The 18,756-nt window shown below is 46.9% G+C and overlaps 1 protein-coding gene across 4 annotated transcripts in view; it reads left to right on the top strand.

The window, feature by feature from the left end:
- The first annotated feature begins 266 nt into the window (after positions 1 to 266).
- The window catches only part of PHF20 (PHD finger protein 20), a 124,008-nt gene continuing 105,518 nt past the window's right edge, over positions 267 to 18,756 (top strand). For 2 of the 4 annotated variants that reach the window (XM_073559410.1, XM_073559411.1), the window contains exon 1: positions 267 to 543. The gene's annotated coding sequence lies outside the window, so the exon portion shown is untranslated. The remainder of the gene's footprint in view (positions 544 to 18,756) is intronic. The other 2 variants (XM_073559408.1, XM_073559412.1) reach the window with 1 other exon arrangement.

An 18,756-nucleotide genomic window follows, 5' to 3' on the forward strand; every position in this document is an offset into this window, starting at 1 on the left:
ATGCGCTTTACCCGCTGCGGGAGTTGCGGAAATTTTCGCACTTCCGAACGTGTGCATATAGCCTTATACATGGCGAGGCGACAGCAGTTCCCCTCACACAGCAGCAGCCGACTCCTAACATCATGACTCAGCAGCAACACAGCTACGCCACGCTCTGAGGAAGAAAAATGCGCGCCAAAGAGCAGGCCACGTGACCCTCCCACCCACTGAGTGAAGCTGAGGGCAGGCGGGAACGAAACGCCCCGCCCAGTGTTCGTCCTCTCACTCAGACCCGTCCGCGGCGACACGCCCCCTCCCGGCCGGCGCCTACTGCTTGTCTTGTGCGCGTCCACGTCTCCTCCAGCACCGCGGGAGCGCGCACAGGCCATGCCGCGCAGTGTTATAGAGAAGGAGGCGCTGAATGTGCTGGAGACAGAACTAGTATTTAGCCCTCAGTAAGTGGAGCAGCGCACAGCGTCCACACCTCACGGCGGCCGGGGAAAACAAGAGCTGCGCTTCTCCGAGACGAAAGAGGAGGATGTCACCGGCCTGAGCAGCACACAGGTAATTGCTCCACTCCCATACTCCCCACTCATGACGTTGACACGAGTGTCGGTGAGTGGGCTGGGCAGCGCATGCCGCTGTATGTTTTCTGATAGGGTGGGCTGTGGTGATCCGCTGCAGACCGTGCGGTTATCGGGGAGCTGCGGAGTAATGGGGTGAAGGAGGCGGCGACAGCAAGCCGCCGGGTTCCCTCTATCTGCCTGCTGCTGATGGAGACACTGGCGAGCCAATCACAACGTGCGCACTGCTGACTGACAGGTGCGCTGTCCTATCCTCGCACGCAGTGGGCGGGACTAATGATTCTTTTATCGGGTCCCTTTAAAACTATAGTCCATGCTCCTTAGACACGTTTCTCCGTGTCCTGGGGTGTGACGAGTTAATGATCCCCACGTAGGATTACTGTTAGGATCGCGACTACCGCGGCGCTGACTGTAGGCGTCTAGTCGCTTCATCCAGGATGTAGTGGGGCTGTGACGCAGCCCGATAGTCGCATGGTGACTCTCCGGTGATGTGAGCGCGATCTCCTGTGCCGGGCCTGGTAATGTGTGGTGCTGGCCCCTGTGTGCGGAGGCTGCGCTCACCGGCCGGAGTCAGACTGCGGCCCTGTTCACACTGTGGCTTTTCAGCAGTAATGGGGGCGCCCGGGTGGTCCCAGGACTGCACAGGGGTCTGTTATCTTCCCATTTGGCCGGATCCATAACGGAGCCTCTAGTGCCGGTGTGAACACGCTCTAATGTCATGTCACTATCCTGCAGGACTTTCCCACCCCTGAGCCTGTCTTCACCTTCCTGATCAAGACAATTATTACAAGTCTGACCACTGTCCCTTTGAGGTTATAGCTCTGGAATGCTTCAACGGATCCCGCTGATTTTGACGATGTTTTTCGTGACATATTGTACTTTATGATCATGGTGGCATTTTCTCTGCTGTAACTTGCATTAGTCTGCATTGGATCTGACCACAGCCTGCCAGGCTACGACAGTGTGTGATGTCCAGCTGTCACGATTTGCCGGTATTCCCCGTGCTCGTGGGCGATCATGTGACCACATGTATGTGATTTGCCTGCCGTCACGTGCGGTATAACCTGCTCACCTCTCTGTTCTCTATTGTTGGGGGGAAAAAAGTATGAAAATCTCATGCATGTGATCACCCGCCTACTGGTGGAGTGTGCACACTGGCACGATCCAGCAGTCACAGTAACTACAGACTTTTTTTTTTTTTTCATAGACTAAAAACTCCTTTAAAGTGGAACATTCATTTTATAAATGTCTAGGTTAAGCAAAGTAAAAAAAAAATCTATCTATCTATCTATATATATATATATTTGTCCTTGCCGTGTCATGACAGAACTGATGTCCTGTAGCCTCTGGCTGCAGCACTCGCTGCTCTTCCAATCAGCAGCCGCAGAGTGACTAAGATGACCACGGGCACAGGGCTGAGCGCGGAGTGGCAACATTGGTCTGGGAGGGAATGGTAGATTAGTGTTTTTTTTTTTTTTTTAATTTTAAAATCCTGGGTATGCATAGGATGGATTACAGAATACAAATTTGATGAGACTTTAAAGAGGACCTATAACCGGTTTTATCATGATAAACTGGTCAAGGGGAAATTAGCAGGTATTCTCGCCTAGTGGGCATTTACTTTTTCTCCTGCATGAGGCCTCCTGTTACTGATTGGGCAACGTCAATCACACTAAAGGCCCCGTCTCACTAAGCGATCTCGGTAGCGAGATCGCTGCTGAGTCACAACTTTTGTGACGTAACAGCGATCTCACCAGCGAGATCACTGTGTGTGACAGCGATCAGCGAGCGGCCCCCCTGCCGGTATCGCTGATCGCTGCAAGAAACCTCTGGACATTTCTTTGGTCGCTGGTCTCCCGCTGGCCAGCATGCATCGCTGTGTGTGACAGCGGGAGACCAGCGATCAGGTGTAAAAAAAAAAAAAAAAAAAAAAAAAAAAAAAAAAATATAGTTATTCTCACCTTCCGACGTCCCGTTCAGCCATCCTGCCTCTCTCCACGCTCCGGTCCCAGTGATCCTTTGCATGAATGACCGCGAGACTTTGTTATCCCTCGAGACCGTGACATCTCGCGGTCATTCGTGCAAAGGATCACTGGGACCGGAGTGAGGCAGGATGGCTGAACGGGACGTCGGAAGGTGAGAATAACTATATTTTTTATTTTGAATCTATTTTCTACAGCGATAGCCAGCGATGCCGGGCGCTCGGCATCGCTGTGCTGATCGCTGGTGAAGCTGTCTGTGTGACAGCTCACCAGCGATCTCATAGCGACTTACTAGCGATCCTGACACCTTTATATAGGTGTCGGGATCGCTGGTAAGTCGCTGAGGGTATGTGCACACTTTGCGGTTTCTGCTGCGTTTCAGCAGCGTTTTTGGCTCTGCAGAAACGCAGCAGATTCTGCTGCGTTGTACAGTACCTTTATTTCCTATGGAAATAAAAAAAAAGCTGTGCACATGCTGCGGATTTTTCCGCGCGGTTTTGCTGCTGTTTTCAAAACGCAGCATGTCAATTGTTTGGTGCAGAAACGCTGCAGTTTTACACCTCATCCATTATGAGGTGTAAAACCGCAGAAAAAACGCAGATAAACCGCAGAAAAACCGCAGCACTTTGTCCTGCGGATTTCCTGCGGTTTTCTCTACAAAATCCGCAGAGACAAAAAACTATGTGTGCACATACCCTAAGTGTGACGGGGCCTTAAGGAGGCATCGTGCAGAGGAAAAGAACTTTCTCCCCCACACTCCCCAGAAAAGGCTAAAACAGAACAGCCCTGCACTCCTTTGTAACCCCTGTACCTACTTTGTATAGATTGGAAAGCTGTGTGTCATTGCAAGCACTATTGCAGCTCACATTTCACGGCACTGTCAGCGTGGGGGGGATGGGGAGTAGGGCAAAGCATACTACAGACAACCATGTAACAAAAAAACAAACCCTTAAGTCTTATCCAGGTACAGATGCTAACACCTGTGAGTGCCACATCCTTAGCAATCTGCAGCGCATTGTAATTATTCCACCTATTGAAACTAATTTGTTTTGTGTCAGTACAAACTGACATCCACCATCTTTTATAAATACTTTGTATTGCTATAAGCCTGTTGTGCACTAAGATTATTTATTATATGTTTCAGAGAAAATTTCTGGTGTCAGCATAAACTGAAATTAACCATCTCTTGTGACTACTTATGATCGGTGTGAAGATGTTACACATTACATTAGTTAATTGTAGAGAGATTTTTTTTTTTAATCTGGTCAGTATAAAATAACAAAATGTTCTCTTGCGAACATTCCACATCAATACAGAAACATTTGATGCACCAAAACTGTCAACTATATCCACTGCATCGTGAGAGTATAAACTGACATCAAATATCCTTTGTGAACACTCTATATTAACGTTAGCCTGTTGAGCACCATTATTGCCAATTATTTACTGTAGAGAAAATGCAGCCTGTCAGTGTGAACGGACGTCAACTCGGTGCACACTTAGCTTTAATACAAAGCTGCTGTGCCCAAAAACTTGGCAAACGGCCACCACAGGGGAAATGCCCAATGTCAGTGCACACTGACAGACCATCTCTCATAGCTAACATATTCTGCAGCGCTTTACAGTTTGCACACATTGTGAGCCCCATCAGGGACAGTGATAATCTAATTCCCTATTAGTATGTCTTTGCAATGTGGGAGGAAACCGGAGTACCCAGAGGAAACCCACGCAAACACGGGGAGAACATACAAACTCCTTGCAGATGATGTCCTCTCGGATCCGCTTTTTGACGGATCCGTTTGAGCCACCAATGTGTGCAATTTAAAGCAATCGGACTCGGAGAGATTTTTTTTTTTTTTGCTGCCAGACCGGGTGTTGGGGTTAAATTTCATGAAAGGAAATTCTTCCGGGCATGATCAGTATAAAAAGGCGGATCCGTTGGCGGATTCCATCAATTAACTGTTAGCAACGGATCTGTCGCCCATAGGCGTCCATTATAACGCATGGCGGACAGTGACGGATCCGTTGCTATCCGCTGTTTTAACATTTTTCCGTCCACTCCAGACAGCGGACGCCAAAATTATGACGGATCCGTCAAAAAAAGAATGCTAATGCAAGTCTATGGGGAAAAAAGGCGGATCTGCCCAAAAAATGGCGGAACCGTTTTTTTTCGAAAAACAGCGGATTTTGACTGACTTCAAACGGGCCTAAACTGATATTGGCTATCTTGAGCCTATTTCTAAAAAAGAAAAAAAATATTCGTGGAATGTATGTCATGAATTCATGTGATTCCATATACCATATTTTTCAGATAACTCATGTTTCCCCCCCCCCCCATATTTGAGAGGAAAATGGGGGCACAGCTTACAGTCTGAATGTACTTTTAAATTTTACGTTTCCGTGCGGTCGCTGCACACGTCAAATCGCCGCATACAACGTATGTCCCTGCGTACCCAATGTTAAAGATGGGTATGCAGGGAAACACTGGACGCATGTGGCGGTAGGCGGCGCTTCATGGAGAAAGTGGCTGCCATCCGCATCCCTCCTGAACGCTAGTGTGAAACTAGTCTAACTGCTGTGAGAGAGAAGCTGCAAGAGCTGTTAGCAAAGACACACAGCCCTAGTCCGCGCTGCACAGCAGGCTTTGTGATCAATGAGGAGAGTAGTCATGTGTGTCATTACATGTGTCTCTGGGGAAAACCTGTTTTTAAATCTCTGGGGGTGTGCTTTTTTTTTTCTTTTTTTTTTTTTTTCTCCTCTGCATGAGGCGTCCAGCTTTGATTGGTCAGCATCATGCAGGAGAAATATTTCAATTCCCCAGTGATTTCTGCTAATACTTCTTGGGTAGAAGGGGGAAAAAAGAATCTAAACTTTACAAGCTAATATCTCTGTAATGGAGATGAAAAATAAAATATTCAGCCCTGTGGCCAGTTTAACATGCTGAAACTGGTGGAAGGGCCTTTTACCATTACCCCAAAGCATCGATGCTGGGGAGGTACTGGAATCATAGTCTCTTTGCTTATTTTTTTTATTTTGTAGTACACAATTTTGGCCTCTCCCTGAATAATGGCCTTTGGACATGTTTATTGTGTATAACAGGATCTTTCCCAACATACCTGATTGAACGTGAATAAAAGCGTGTTGTGAATTGGGCTTTACATGGTCACTCAATGCCATGAGTAGAAGGTCATTTTCACATAATTGAAGTATTTGCTTCTCTTTCATGTTTTGGATCCTCTGCTGATTTTGGCTTACAAATAATCACCAGGACTCTGTAAAGTAGAAACTGTGATTTACAGTATTGGCTTGTACAGACTGAGAAATATCCACTGCCTTAAAATGTTTTTCCGATCACCCATGACAGCACAGAGAGAGGGGATCCGCCCCACAAGGAACCTTTAAGATAAAAAAAGGCGGCTCCTCGGCATCAGTGGTTTCCTGCCCTTGTTGGGCTGAGCCTTAACCTGTATGGTGGCACAGATAAAGAAAAAAGATGTCCCAGGCCTGGGCCGGTTGGCGCCAGTGCTCTTGGAAGAGCCACGGGGGGGGCCCTATGGGGTCTCGTCTGACGAGCGGGCAGGAGTGTGTGGCGCCATCACCGCATGATGGCCGTCAGCTCTGCGTCCCGGCGTGTTGTCAGAGCGTGGACAGAAACAGTAAGTCACGCTCTGACGCAGCTGGGACCTCTGCACCCGGGAAAGCCAAGGGGTGGTACCGGAAGCTGCAGGAGACGCCGTCAGATCTCCTGTGAGCAAACTTCTTAAGGGAGGATCGCCAGGCAGGGGCACTGGTGCAGCAATGGAGGCACAGCAGCCCTCTCTGCAGAAGCAGCAGAACTTGCAGCAGTAGGGGGAACTGGAGCAGCCGCAGTGAAGGCTGGCTGTAAGATCAGCTGCACTATCTAATGAAGGGCGGTCTGGTTAAAAAGCTGTCCAGGAAGATGCTCAGGCGAAAGGGAAGTTATGTTCCCTTCCCTTGCGAAGGACAGAGTTCCCTAGTATACGCCTTTTCCCCCAATCTGTCTGATACCACAGGAAAATCAGGCAGGATAAGGCGAGACCAATACTCATAGATCCCTTTTGGCCCAAGAGGCCCTGATTCTTTTGGCTGAGGAGTAGGTCGGTCACGGATCCGTGGGTCCTTCTAGAGATCCCAGACCTCCTAGCTCAAGGGCCGGTGCTTCATCCTCAGGTGACTGGGCTGCATTTAATTGCCTGGAACTTTGGAACTTGAAAGGTTGGTGCTAGATTCTTGGCCAATCTGATTTCTAATTTACATGCTAGTAGAAAGCTGGGCACTACAAAAATTTATGGTAGGACATGGAAGAAGTTTTTCATACACGGGGTGTTCTCCAGAAGGAAAGGTGTCCCTGAAAGAGATTTTGGAGTTTCTTCAAAAAGGGTGAGATCAGGGCTTAAGTTCAGGTGTCACCGTTACGGGTGCTTTATATCTACAACCTTGCGGTAATCGGTGGGTGACTAGATTCATTAAGGCCTGCGCTAGATCCAGACCAGCCCCGATGGCTAGGGTCCCTTCATGGGACTTGAACTTGGTCTTGAATGCCTTGACTGAACCCCCATTTGAGCCTTTAGTGGAAGGATCCATGAAACTGGTTACATTTAAAACCATACTCCTAGTAGCCCTTACATCAGCAAGCAGAATCAGTGACCTGCAGGCCCTTTCAGCAGATCCTCCCTTCACGGTAGTAATGGCTGATGGGGTAGTTTTGAAGCCTGATCCAGCTTATTTGCCTAAAGTAATGTCTAGGTTCCATAGATCACGAGATATCGCTACCTTCTTTTTGTCCTGACCCAAAAAATGATGGGGAGAAGAAATTCCATACCCTAGATGTTAGGCGGTGCCTCCTTCACTGTTTGCAGTCAACAAGATCCTGGAGGAAGGATAGGGCTCTGTTTATCTCCTTCCAGGGTTCAAGGAAGGGGATGGGAGCCTTGAAGGGTAACCTATCCAGGTGGCTAAGGGAAGCGATCAAGTTGGCCTATGTATGTGTGGGAAGACGGGTCCCGGACAACTTGAGAACCCACTCTACAAGGGCAATGGCAACATCCTGGGTGGAAAGGGCAGATGTGTCCATCGAACAAATCTGTAAGGCAGCTACGTGGTCGTCACCTTCGACCTTCTATAGTCACTATAGACTAGATCTTTCTGCTTCTTGTGATCTGACTTTTGGGAAAAGGGTTCTACAAGCTGTGGTTACCTCGCTGATAGCGTAATTCTCTCGTTGGTGCTGTCATGGGTGATAGGAAAACACGTATATTACTTACCGATAATGTGTTTTTACGAAACCCATGACAACACCCTTATATTCCTGTTGAGTTCATTTTTCCCTTCACCATTGAGGTCTGATGAACTCCCTCCTCTGGTGAAGGAAGGTAGTGAGACTGATTACCAAACACCTGGGCGGCTGGAATTGAGGACTGGATATAAGGCTGCTGACGCCCTTCTTCCTGGCTGGTGGTTTTCCTGCTGGATTCTTGGAGACCAGTCTGATTCCTGCGTCTCAAAGCTAAGTTTTTCTGCTCTGCTTTGTACTCTTCAGTTTTGTTTTTGTTTTGCCTTGTGTTTTGGGAGTTTTGCCATCCCCGGCCGGGGGTGAGCTGAATTCCATTTTCGTCTCTGATCTGTTGATCTTTTGCTCTGTCTTCAGAATATACCTGAGTGCTGATATAGTCTTTTGAAGCCTAGCGACTTCAGGGCCTGTTTTTCCTATCAGTCGGTTGGCTCATTTTGGATAGGGTTTTTGCGGATGGCAGACAGCAGCTTTCCTATCCTGTCCTATGTAGTTAGCTTGGGCCCCATCATTTGCTCAACCTATCTTTCTATCTGTGTTAGTGTTTTCATCTTGCTTCACCGTCATATGTTTGCCTATTGCTTTGGTGTCTGCTCTGGGGCAGTTTAGTTTTTCCCCTTTCTGTCTCTAGGCTATGTAGCTCTCCGGCTGTGATCGAGGGGTCTAGGGCACCGTACTTAATGTGCTTCTGATTAGGTGATCACCTGAACCAAATCTTATTTCACGAAGGAAAGTATATATAAAAAAAAAAAAACCCCTGCTGTGGTGTTCTCTTGCAATAGGACAAGCTGGATGGCAAAACAAGTTCTAGTAATATCCCAAAAGTAATAGGAATGAAACAATAACTTTTAGCCATGCCAAAGGAGTTGAAAAGAAAAGTCTTAAATGAGGAAAAGGGCTCATTTCTGGCTTTACTAGCAGAGGGATGCAGTGAACATTATGTTGCCTCCATCCTTAAAATTTCTAAGATCGCAGTCCATTACAAAAAGGTCAAGCGGCAGATATTGGGGACAACAAAGCTACAGACCGGCAGAGGGTGAAAACTACTCTCCACTGACCGGGTTGACCGTCATCTTACTCGAATGTCACTCTGCAACCGCAGGATGACATCAAGAGACCTACAAATGGAATGGAAAATGGCAGCAGGGGCGAGGTGCACTGCATGAACTGTTTGTAACAGGCTCCTAGAGACAGGGCTCAAGTCATGTAACGGTAGAAAAAAGTCTATCAATTAGAAGCAAAGGAGAGCCAGGCTGAAGTTTGCCAACGACCATAAGGATTGGACTATAGAGGACTGGAGTAAGGTAATCTCTTCTGAGTCTAATTTCCAGCATTGGCCAATACCTGGTCATCTAATGGTTAGACGGAGACCTGGAGAGTCGTACAAGTCACAGTGCCTTGCACCCACTGTGAAATTTGGTGGAGGCTCGGCGGTAATCTGGGGATGCTTCAGCAAGGCTGGAATTGGGCAGGTTAATCTTTGCGAAGGATGTATGAAGCCGCATATAAGGTTATCCTGGAAAAACAGTTGATTCCTTCTGCTCAGGCAATGTTCCCCAACTCTGAGGACTGTTTTTCCAACAGGATAATGCACCATGCCACACAGCTAGGTCAATCAATGTGTGGATGAAGGACCACCACATCAAATTCCTGTCATGGCCAGCCCAATCTCCAGACCTGAACCTCATTGAAAACATCTGGAATGTAATCAAGAGGAAGATGGATATTCACAAGCCATGAAACAAAGAACTGCTTAAATTTTTTTTATCAGGAGTGGCATAAGGTCACCCAAAAGCAGTGTGAAAGACTGGTGGAAAGCATGCCCAAGACACATGAAAGCTGTGATTAAAAATCATGGTTATTCCACAAAATATTGATTTCTGAACTCTTCCTGAGTTAAAACATTAGTATTGTTTCTAAATGTTTATGAACTTGTTTTCTTAGCATTATTTGAGGTCAGCATTTTTGTTATTTTGACCATTTCTCATTTTCTGAAAATAAATACATAATTTAGTGTTTAGAAAATCCAAGACATGTTGTCAAAAGTTTATAGCATAAAAGAGCAACTGACAATTTACTCAAATATACCTATATAAAGAGAAAAATCAGACAAACTGAAAATTTTGCAGTGGTCTCTTAATTTTTGCCAGAGCTGTATGTGCGTGTACATTAACCTGGAGGTCCTCTCAAGCTCTGTAAACCACTGATGCAGAGAGAGGAGCTGTCCTTTTTATCTTAAAGGTTCCCTGTCTTTGTGGGGTGTATCCCCCTCTCTTGGTGCTGTCATGGGTTTCGTAAAAACACATTACCGGTAAGTAATATGTGTTTCTGGAGGTCGGTGCATAGTTCACTTTTTGCAGCTTGCCAGCACCATTTTTGTAATCAACCAAAGTGGAAATACAAAGAATAATCTTTATTTTTATATAGCGCTAACATATTCCGCAGCGCTTTACAGTTTGCCCGATGGGGCTCACAATCTAAATTTCTTATCAGTGTGTTTTTGGAATGTGGGAGGAAACCCACGAGAACGCGGGGAGAACATACAAACTCCTTGCAGATGTTGACCTTGGTGTGATGTGAACCCAGGACTCAGCGCTGCAGTGCTAACCACTGATCCACCGTGCTGTCCATGAAAGTATCTATCCTGATGGTATGGTTACACAATACAATGGCAAAAAGTGACAAATCAGAAAACTGCACCAAACTGACTGCAGTCTGAATCGGTTCTTAGTATAAAGCATACCACCTGATGGTGAGCTAGGTGGTGCATGAAAAATGTGTTGAACACCAAATGCAATCAATATAGAAAAAAAAAAACTGCACTCACCATTGCTTCTTAAAGGTTAATGTCCTTTATTCCATGTGGTGGGACAGTCCTTTAACCCCTTTCTGACATGAGACGTACTATCCCGTCCATGGTACCCGGGCCCCTATGACCGGGGACGGGATAGTACATCTCAGCGATCAGCGGCGCTCCCGGTGGGGTGCTGCTGATCACGGCCGGGTATCAGCTGATTATCACAGCTGACACCCGTCACTATGTGTCAGGGGTGGTCACGGACTGCCCTGGCACGTTAACCCCTGGCACACTGCGATCAAATATGATCGCAGTGTATCTGGGGGATTAGGGAAGCATCGGCAAGGAGGGGGCTCCCTCCGTGCTTCCCTGAGACCCCCGGAGCAGTGCGATGTGCTGTGCTGCTCTAGGAGCCTGCAGGGAGGTCGCTGATCTGACAGTGCTGTCCAAACTGTCAGATCAGCAATCTGACACATAACAGTGATGATTAAAAAAAGTCTAAAAATAATTTATAAAAAAAAATCCCTAATTCTTTTTTTGTAAATAAAGAAAAACAAAAGTATACATATTTAGTATCGCCGTGTCCGTAACGACCCGCCCTATAAAACTGTCCCACTAGTTAACCCCTTAAAAATAAAGCATTGTTTTTTGCTTTGTTTTTTATTTTTATAATACCTCCGAACAAAAAGTGCAATAACGCGCGATCAAAAAGACGGATATAAATAACCATGGTACCACTGAAAACGTCATCTTGTACCGCAAAAAATGAGCTGCCACACAGCGTAATCAGCGAAAAAATAAGTTATATAAAATTGTTTTCATTGCATAAAAGCACCAAAACATAAAAAAAACAAATGTGGTATCTTACTGACCCGAAGAATAAAACCGCTTTATCTATTTTACCACACGCAGAACGGTGTAAACGCACCCCCAAAAGAAATTAATGAAATGCTGGTTTTTGTTCATTCTGCGTCCCAAAAATCAGAATGAAAAGCTATCAAAAAATGTCACTTGCCCGAAAATGGTACCAATAACGTCAACTCATCCCGCAAAAAATAAGACCTCCCATGATTCGGTGGGTCAAAATATGGAAAAATTATAGCTCTCAAAATGTGGTGATGCAAAAACTATTTTTACAATAAAAAGCGTCTTTTAGTGCAGGGTTCCCCAACTCCAGTCCTCAAGGCCCACCAACAGATCATGTTTTCAGGATTTAATTTGTATTGCACAGGTGAAGCAATTATCACCTGAGCAATACTAAGGAAATCCTAAAAACATGATATGTTGGTGGGTCTTGAAGACTGGAGTTGGGGAACCCTGTTTTAGCGTATGACAGCTGACAAACATAAAAACCCTCCATAAATAGTAAATCACCCCCCCCCTTTATCCCTTAGTTAGGGAAAAATAATAAAATTAAAAAAAGTATTTATTTCCATTTTCCCATTAGGGCTGAGATTAGGGTTAGGGGTGTGTTGGGGTTAGGGTTGGAGTTAGAATTGGGGGGTTTCCAATGTTTGAGCACATCAGGTGCTCTCCAAACGCAACATGGCATCTGATTCCAGCCAATTCTGTGTTGAAAAAGTCAAATGGTGCTCCTTCCCTTCCAAGCTCTGCCATGCGCCCAAACAGTGGTTTACCCCCACATATGGGATATCAGCCTACTCGGGACAAATTGCACAACAACTTTTGGGGTCCAATTTCTCCTGTTACCCTTGGGCAAATAAAAAAAATTAACATAGAATACAAAAATAACATGGAAAAGGGCAACTACATATAGAAAAGAGGTGGAGGAGTAAAACGAGGAGGAGGAGACAGATATAGGAATGTCATGCCCTTTTAAAATCAAGAAAGGCTGGACTAAAAATCTAAAATAAAAAATCTAAAATCGAAGATCATATACCGCCGGACTTCCCACCATAAATTATGCCAACTGCCGATCGGGCGGCGTTATTCCCATGACCCTCCGAACAGCGTCCATGAAGGCAAAGTGCTTGGTTTTCGGGGGCAGTATGGTTGCAAAGCTGAACCTTAAAGGAATGTTCAGAAGGACACCATCAGGAGTGGAGCCTGCGGCTTATTTGGACTCCACACGGGCAACCTCATCCATGCCAGCCACGGAAAAGATTGACAGATTGCAAGCTTTGTTGATTCTGTGGGTGGTGGATGTCCGTTTTTAGTTGTGCTAGCGATTTGTCAGCTTAATTCCGTTAACGAACGAGACTCCGACATGACCCCGCGGTGCGCGTCCAGCTTACTAGAGGGACACGCGAGGCTCTGGCACGCGAGATCGAGCAATAACAGGTCTGTCATGCCCTTACATGTCCGGGGCTGCATGCACGCTACACTGAAAGGACCAACGTGTGTCGCTTACAGGTGCGGATAACCCGCTGAACCTCGTTAGTGATGGGGATCTGGGATTCCAATTCTTCCCCGCGAACGAAGATTTCCCAGTAAGTGCAGGTCAACCGGAATTCCGGAATTAGGCCTAACCGGCATTCCAGAAAGAATGTGAAAAAATTAAGTGTCCAAACCACAGGTGCTGTAGCTTGCTTAACAGCTGGGCTCCTCTGCTGAGTAGCACGCAGTTCTTGCATAAACAGGCGGCATAGCTAGGTTCACGGGTGGGCTCCTCTGCTGAGCAGTAGACACAGGTACTAGGCCCAAAGTATTAACTGGGCTAAATGGAGTTAAAAAATGGTTCTTAAATAAACAGGCGGCACAGCTTGGTTCACGGGTGGGCTCCTCTGCTGAGTAGCAGACAGTGCTACAAGGCCCAAAAGGATTTTCTGCACAAGATGCGGTAAAAAATTATTAGAAACGCACACGGTGTAGCTCCTTGACAGGTGCACTACACCGCTGGCTACCAGACACCGCTACTATGCTATGAAACTAAACCACATTAAGGATAAGCAACCCATAAACATTAATGTATATAATGGAGTAACGGGTTTAGGAAACATGTGGACAATCGCAAAAATATGACAATAAACACAGAAAAGAAAAGCGATCAAAAAAGGTCCAAAGAACTAGATAATTCAAAGGATAAAACATTGAAACTTTATATGTATATGTATGGGAAAGCAAATTGCTTAGGCATTGTTATGTTGGCAACATTAAAAATATAGCACCCATCCCCAGAATACACATTTTATAAATACCACCCAACAGGATATATTAATATAACAACACTAAGTCAGGGTATACACATCTTTACCTGTTGGAATGGGAGATGAAAGTCCACCCAGGTATGACCCCCCCCCAACGCACGTTTCGGCAACTGGCCTTTCTCAAGGGGTGATGACCCCTTGAGAAAGGCCAGTTGCCGAAACGTGCGTTGGGGGGGGTGGTATTTATAAAATGTGTATTCTGGGGATGGGTGCTATATTTTTAATGTTGCCAACATAACAATGCCTAAGCAATTTGCTTTCCCATACACTGTCCAGAAACCCTTGTATGCCCCACTTTGTCGCCCTTGTGCTACCATGGTCATGTTTTGACTTGTTTTCACTTTCCCTGTACCTTGGTCATATTTCAATAAAGTTTCAATGTTTTATCCTTTGAATTATCTAGTTCTTTGGACCTTTTTTGATCGCTTTTCTTTTCTGTGTTTATTATGCTATGAAACTGTCTATTAACATTTAAACCACTATTAACGTGAAAATAAAGTTACGCTTTTGGTGAACGAACCGTTCTCGAACAGCCGAATTTTAAGCAAAGTGTTTGAGTTCGACGAACGGCCGAACACCGCCCAAAACAGCTCGAATTTGAACTTGGCGAACAGGTCGACTCGAACACCGCTCATCTCTAATCAGGAGGCAGACTCAGACGGTCTCAGGCCCAGTATGAATTCGACAAGATTGTAGAAAGTTGAGAGAGGGTACAGTATCACTGGATACAAGGTGTGTATATATAGCATAGTTTAAACATTAAAAATCTCCGTGTATATTTCCGTAGTCCGACAAAGACACTCACAGCCTCAGTATGGATTAGACAAGAATCTAAAAAGTAGAAAAAGGGTAATGTATTTGAAGCGTACACCAGTATACACTATTGGGGTATTTTTCAATCTTCATATATATTTCAGTCTCAGTAAGACAGTCCAGACTCTCCGCAAGGAAACGATATGGATACAAGTACAGATGGAAAGTCGAGTGATTGCAGAAATTTTGGAATTACTAATCACGGGAAAAACTCCCGGGAGAATTCTCAGAGGCGATGCTGACCCTCAATTACTTTGTCTGTGTGGAGACAGCGAAAACAGTTCTTTGTGAATAAAGGGTTGCTGTATCACAGTACCGTGGATCCCATCACTGCTACTTATCGCCGTCAAATTGTGATCACAGGGAGAGATGTAGACATTGTCCTCACTGCTTATCATGATCTGTCAGGTAACTTTGGAGTGCAAATTACAGAAGCCACAGGCCGTAGGCGATTCTATTGGATTGGCATGAGAGGACACATTTAAAAATGTGGGCAGGAATGTCACACGTCTGTAAGTAGGAAAACCGTGAAAGCTGATGATAAACCACCACTGCATCTTATTGTGAGTCGATGTCCATAACAAATGGAATCCATTGATCATCTGAAGATAGAGCCCAGCAGGACAGGGCATAGCTACGTCTTAAGGGCCAGTTACACATAGCGATATCGCTAGCAATATCGCTGTAAGGATTGCTAGCGATATCGCTACATGTGATACTTTGACCGGCTCCCCCGCTGGCTATCGCTGATCGCGTGAGAACGTCCTGGACCATTTCTCGTCGGGCGCTTCCTGTGGTGCCGACGTGTGGACGCGGGAGGACGTCAGGATCGCCGCATCTGACAGGTAAGTAGCGACCCCCGATCGCTGGTGCATCGCTAAGTGTAACGGTACCCTTAACCATCATCTATCAGTTCACCAAATTTGTATTGGCAGCCCAGACTACACAGCGGTGGAGCAGGGAGAGGTAAGTATTGCAAGTGCTGGGGCCCTGAGCAATCAGGGGGGCCCACTTGTGGGTGGCGGTACTGGCACAGGGCCCCTCATAGTACGCCGGTGTGTCTGACGGCGGGTGTGCACCCCCACCATCAGAGACACTTGATTGTACTATGAGGGACCCTGTGCCAGTGCCGTCACCCAACAGTGGGCCCACCCACCTGTCCAGGGCAACGGCACTCGCACGGGTGCGTGCACCAGGTGGTGACCCTGGCCTGGGGGGGGGGGGTGCAGCCCAGTTGGGGAGGTTGAAAAAATGGCATATGTTGATGTTGGACATTTAGCAGCTGAAAATGGAGGAATTGGAAAAGTCCAAGGAAGAGGAGGACAAAAGCGAGCCATTTTTCTGGCAACCTACGTGTCAGCAGGGGAAGGTGGGACAAAATCCTTTGACACCCATGCATGGTTCATTTTAATGAAGGTTAGATCATCAACATTTTGGGTCGACAGACGGGTCCTTTTTTTCTGTCAGGATTGATCCAGCAGCACTGAAGACTCTTTCGGAAAGCACACTAGCAGCAGGGCAAGCGAGCTCCTGTAAGGCATATTGTGCCAATTCAGGCTAGGTGTCCAGTTTACAGGCCCAATAGTCAAAGGGGAATGACCTGTGAGGGAGAACATCGATATGGGAGAAGTAGTTTGTAACCTTAGTTGACAACTGCTGTCTCCTGTCACTTTCAATCGATGCAGTATTACCAGTCATGTGACCGGTACTTGAAAAGTCAGTCCACAACATGGTCATGAAACCCCTGTGTCCAACGCCACTTCGGCTGTGTGCACCATGAACACCTCTTCAATGTTGCCCCCTACGTCTCATGGGAGAACCATCACCGCCGCTGTGTGCTGGGAATGCCTCAAACAAACGGTTTACCAGAGTTGCTTTTTTGTTAGCCAATATTAGCTCTAGGTTCTCCTGTGGCATGATGTTTTGGAATTTGCCTTTATAGCGTGGATCCAGGACCAGTAGTCGTCATCGTTCATCATTTTGGCAATGCGGGGGTCACTTTTTAGGATCTGCAAGGCATAATCTGACATGGGGGCCAATGTTCCAGGTGTCAATGATGCACTGCGAGTGCTGGGTGGAGGAGCACTTTCTGGCAAATCAACATCCCTCCAGTCACTCACAAACCCTGTACCTGACCTTGCCACGCCAACGTTTTCTCTTGCCGCCTGAGAAGCATCTTCCTCTACTAAATCATCCCCATCATCATCCTCCTCTTCTTCCTCCACCTCGTCCAGGAGAGTTCCCTGAGCAGACAATGGCTGACTGTCATCAAGGCTTCCCTCCTCCTCGGCTGCAGATGCCTGCTCCTGAATGTGCGTCAAAGTTTGCATGAGCAGACGCATAAGTGGGATGCTCATGCTTATGATGGCGTCGTCTGCGCTTACCATCCGTGTGCATTCCTCAAAACACTGAAGGACTTTACAGAGGTCTTTAAGCTTCGACCACTGCACACCAGACAACTCCATGTCTGCCCTCAAACTGCCTGCCCGTGTATCCTCCCACAAATGCATTACAGCCTGCCTCAGTTCGCACAGCCTCTGAACCATGTGCAGGGTGGAGTTCCACCTTGTTGCAATGTCGATAATTAGGCGGTGCTTGGGAAGGTGGAGCAACCGCTGCAGCTTCTGCATACGACTGGAGTGTACGGGCGACCGGCGGATGTGCGAGCACAGTTTTCGCACCTTATGGAGCAGGGCTGTTAACTCCGGATAATTATTGAGGAAGCACTGCACCACCAGGTTCAAGGTGTGAGCCAAGCAAGGTATGTGTCGGAGTTTTGAAAGGGCTATGGCTGCCACAAAATCCTGGCCGTTATCACTAACTACCTTGCCTGCCTCAAGATGTAGACAGCCCAGCCATGACTCAGTTTGTCGCTGCAAGTAGTCGGCCAGTATCTCCGCGGTGTCTGTCGTCCAAACACATCATCTTCAACACAGCCTGCTGACGCTTACCACTAGCTGTTCGATAGTGGGACACCTCGTGTGCAACACTGGCAGCTGCGGATGGAGTGCTCGTGCGACTGCGCTCTGTGGACGAGCTTTCGCTTCAGGAGGAGGGTCGAACGCCTACAGCCAACTGTTTCCTATACCGTGGGCTAGGCAGCACTGTCCCACCGCCGCTGTCCCCTGTGGACCCTGCATCCACATTAACCCAGTGCGCAGTGATGGACACGTAACGGCCCTGGCCATGCCTACTGGACCATGCATCTGTTGTGAGGTGCACCTTTCCACTCACTGATTGCTTGAGTGCATGGACAATGCGGTCTTTCACATGAAGGTGGAGGGCTGGGATGGCTTTTCGAGAAAAGAAGTGCTGACTGGTTAAGTCATAGTGTGGTACTGCTTAGGCCATGAGCTCGTGGAAAGCTTTGCTTTCAACCAACCGGTAGGGCATCATCTCTAACGAGATTAGTTTGGCAATGTGGGCGTTCAAACACTGTGTACACGTATGAGAGGATGAGTACTTTCTTGTCCTACTGAGTCTCTGGTAGGGAGAGCTGGACTTAAGAGCTGCAAATGGTGGAACTAGCGGTGGACATGGCGGACTGAGAACGGGTTGGTGATGGTGTTGGTGGTCTTGCTGATGGCCTAGATTCAGTCTTTCGTAGCAATAACATTGATTCCCTGACTGCTTTGGCCTTGCAACGACACCTCAACGTTTGCTGGTGGTGGTGTGCTAACCGGTGGGCTTACAGTGGGGGAAGCGATGTAGCGTTGCTGACTACCTTCATTCGGAGCAGGTACACATGCAGTACGTGAGATTTGGTAGTCTGTCCACGCTTGCAAGTGCATGGTGGTTAAATATCTAAGCATGCAACTGGTATTCAAATTTCTGATTTTTCCCTCGGCTAAAGGTCTTTGCGCACTTCTTACAGATAACCTTTCCCTGATCATTAGGATTTTGTTCAAAAAAGTGCCACACTACACTCTTCCTACTATGGCAGACATTTTGAGGCCTTGCACGCTGTGCTAATTTGACCGTCTGGCCAAGCTGTCCTGCAACTCTTTTGGTTTTTGTAAACCGTTTTGGACTGCTACGGGCCTGCCAGATAACAGCTGTTGCAATGTCGATGCCTACTGCGGATCCTCCTCTTCTGAGCTATTGGCAGCGGCACCCTCTCCCC

The sequence above is a fragment of the Dendrobates tinctorius genome, unplaced genomic scaffold (assembly GCF_039654945.1).
Source record: "Dendrobates tinctorius isolate UK_male_01 unplaced genomic scaffold, ASM3965494v1 ptg000270l, whole genome shotgun sequence".
NCBI lineage: Eukaryota > Metazoa > Chordata > Amphibia > Anura > Dendrobatidae > Dendrobates > Dendrobates tinctorius.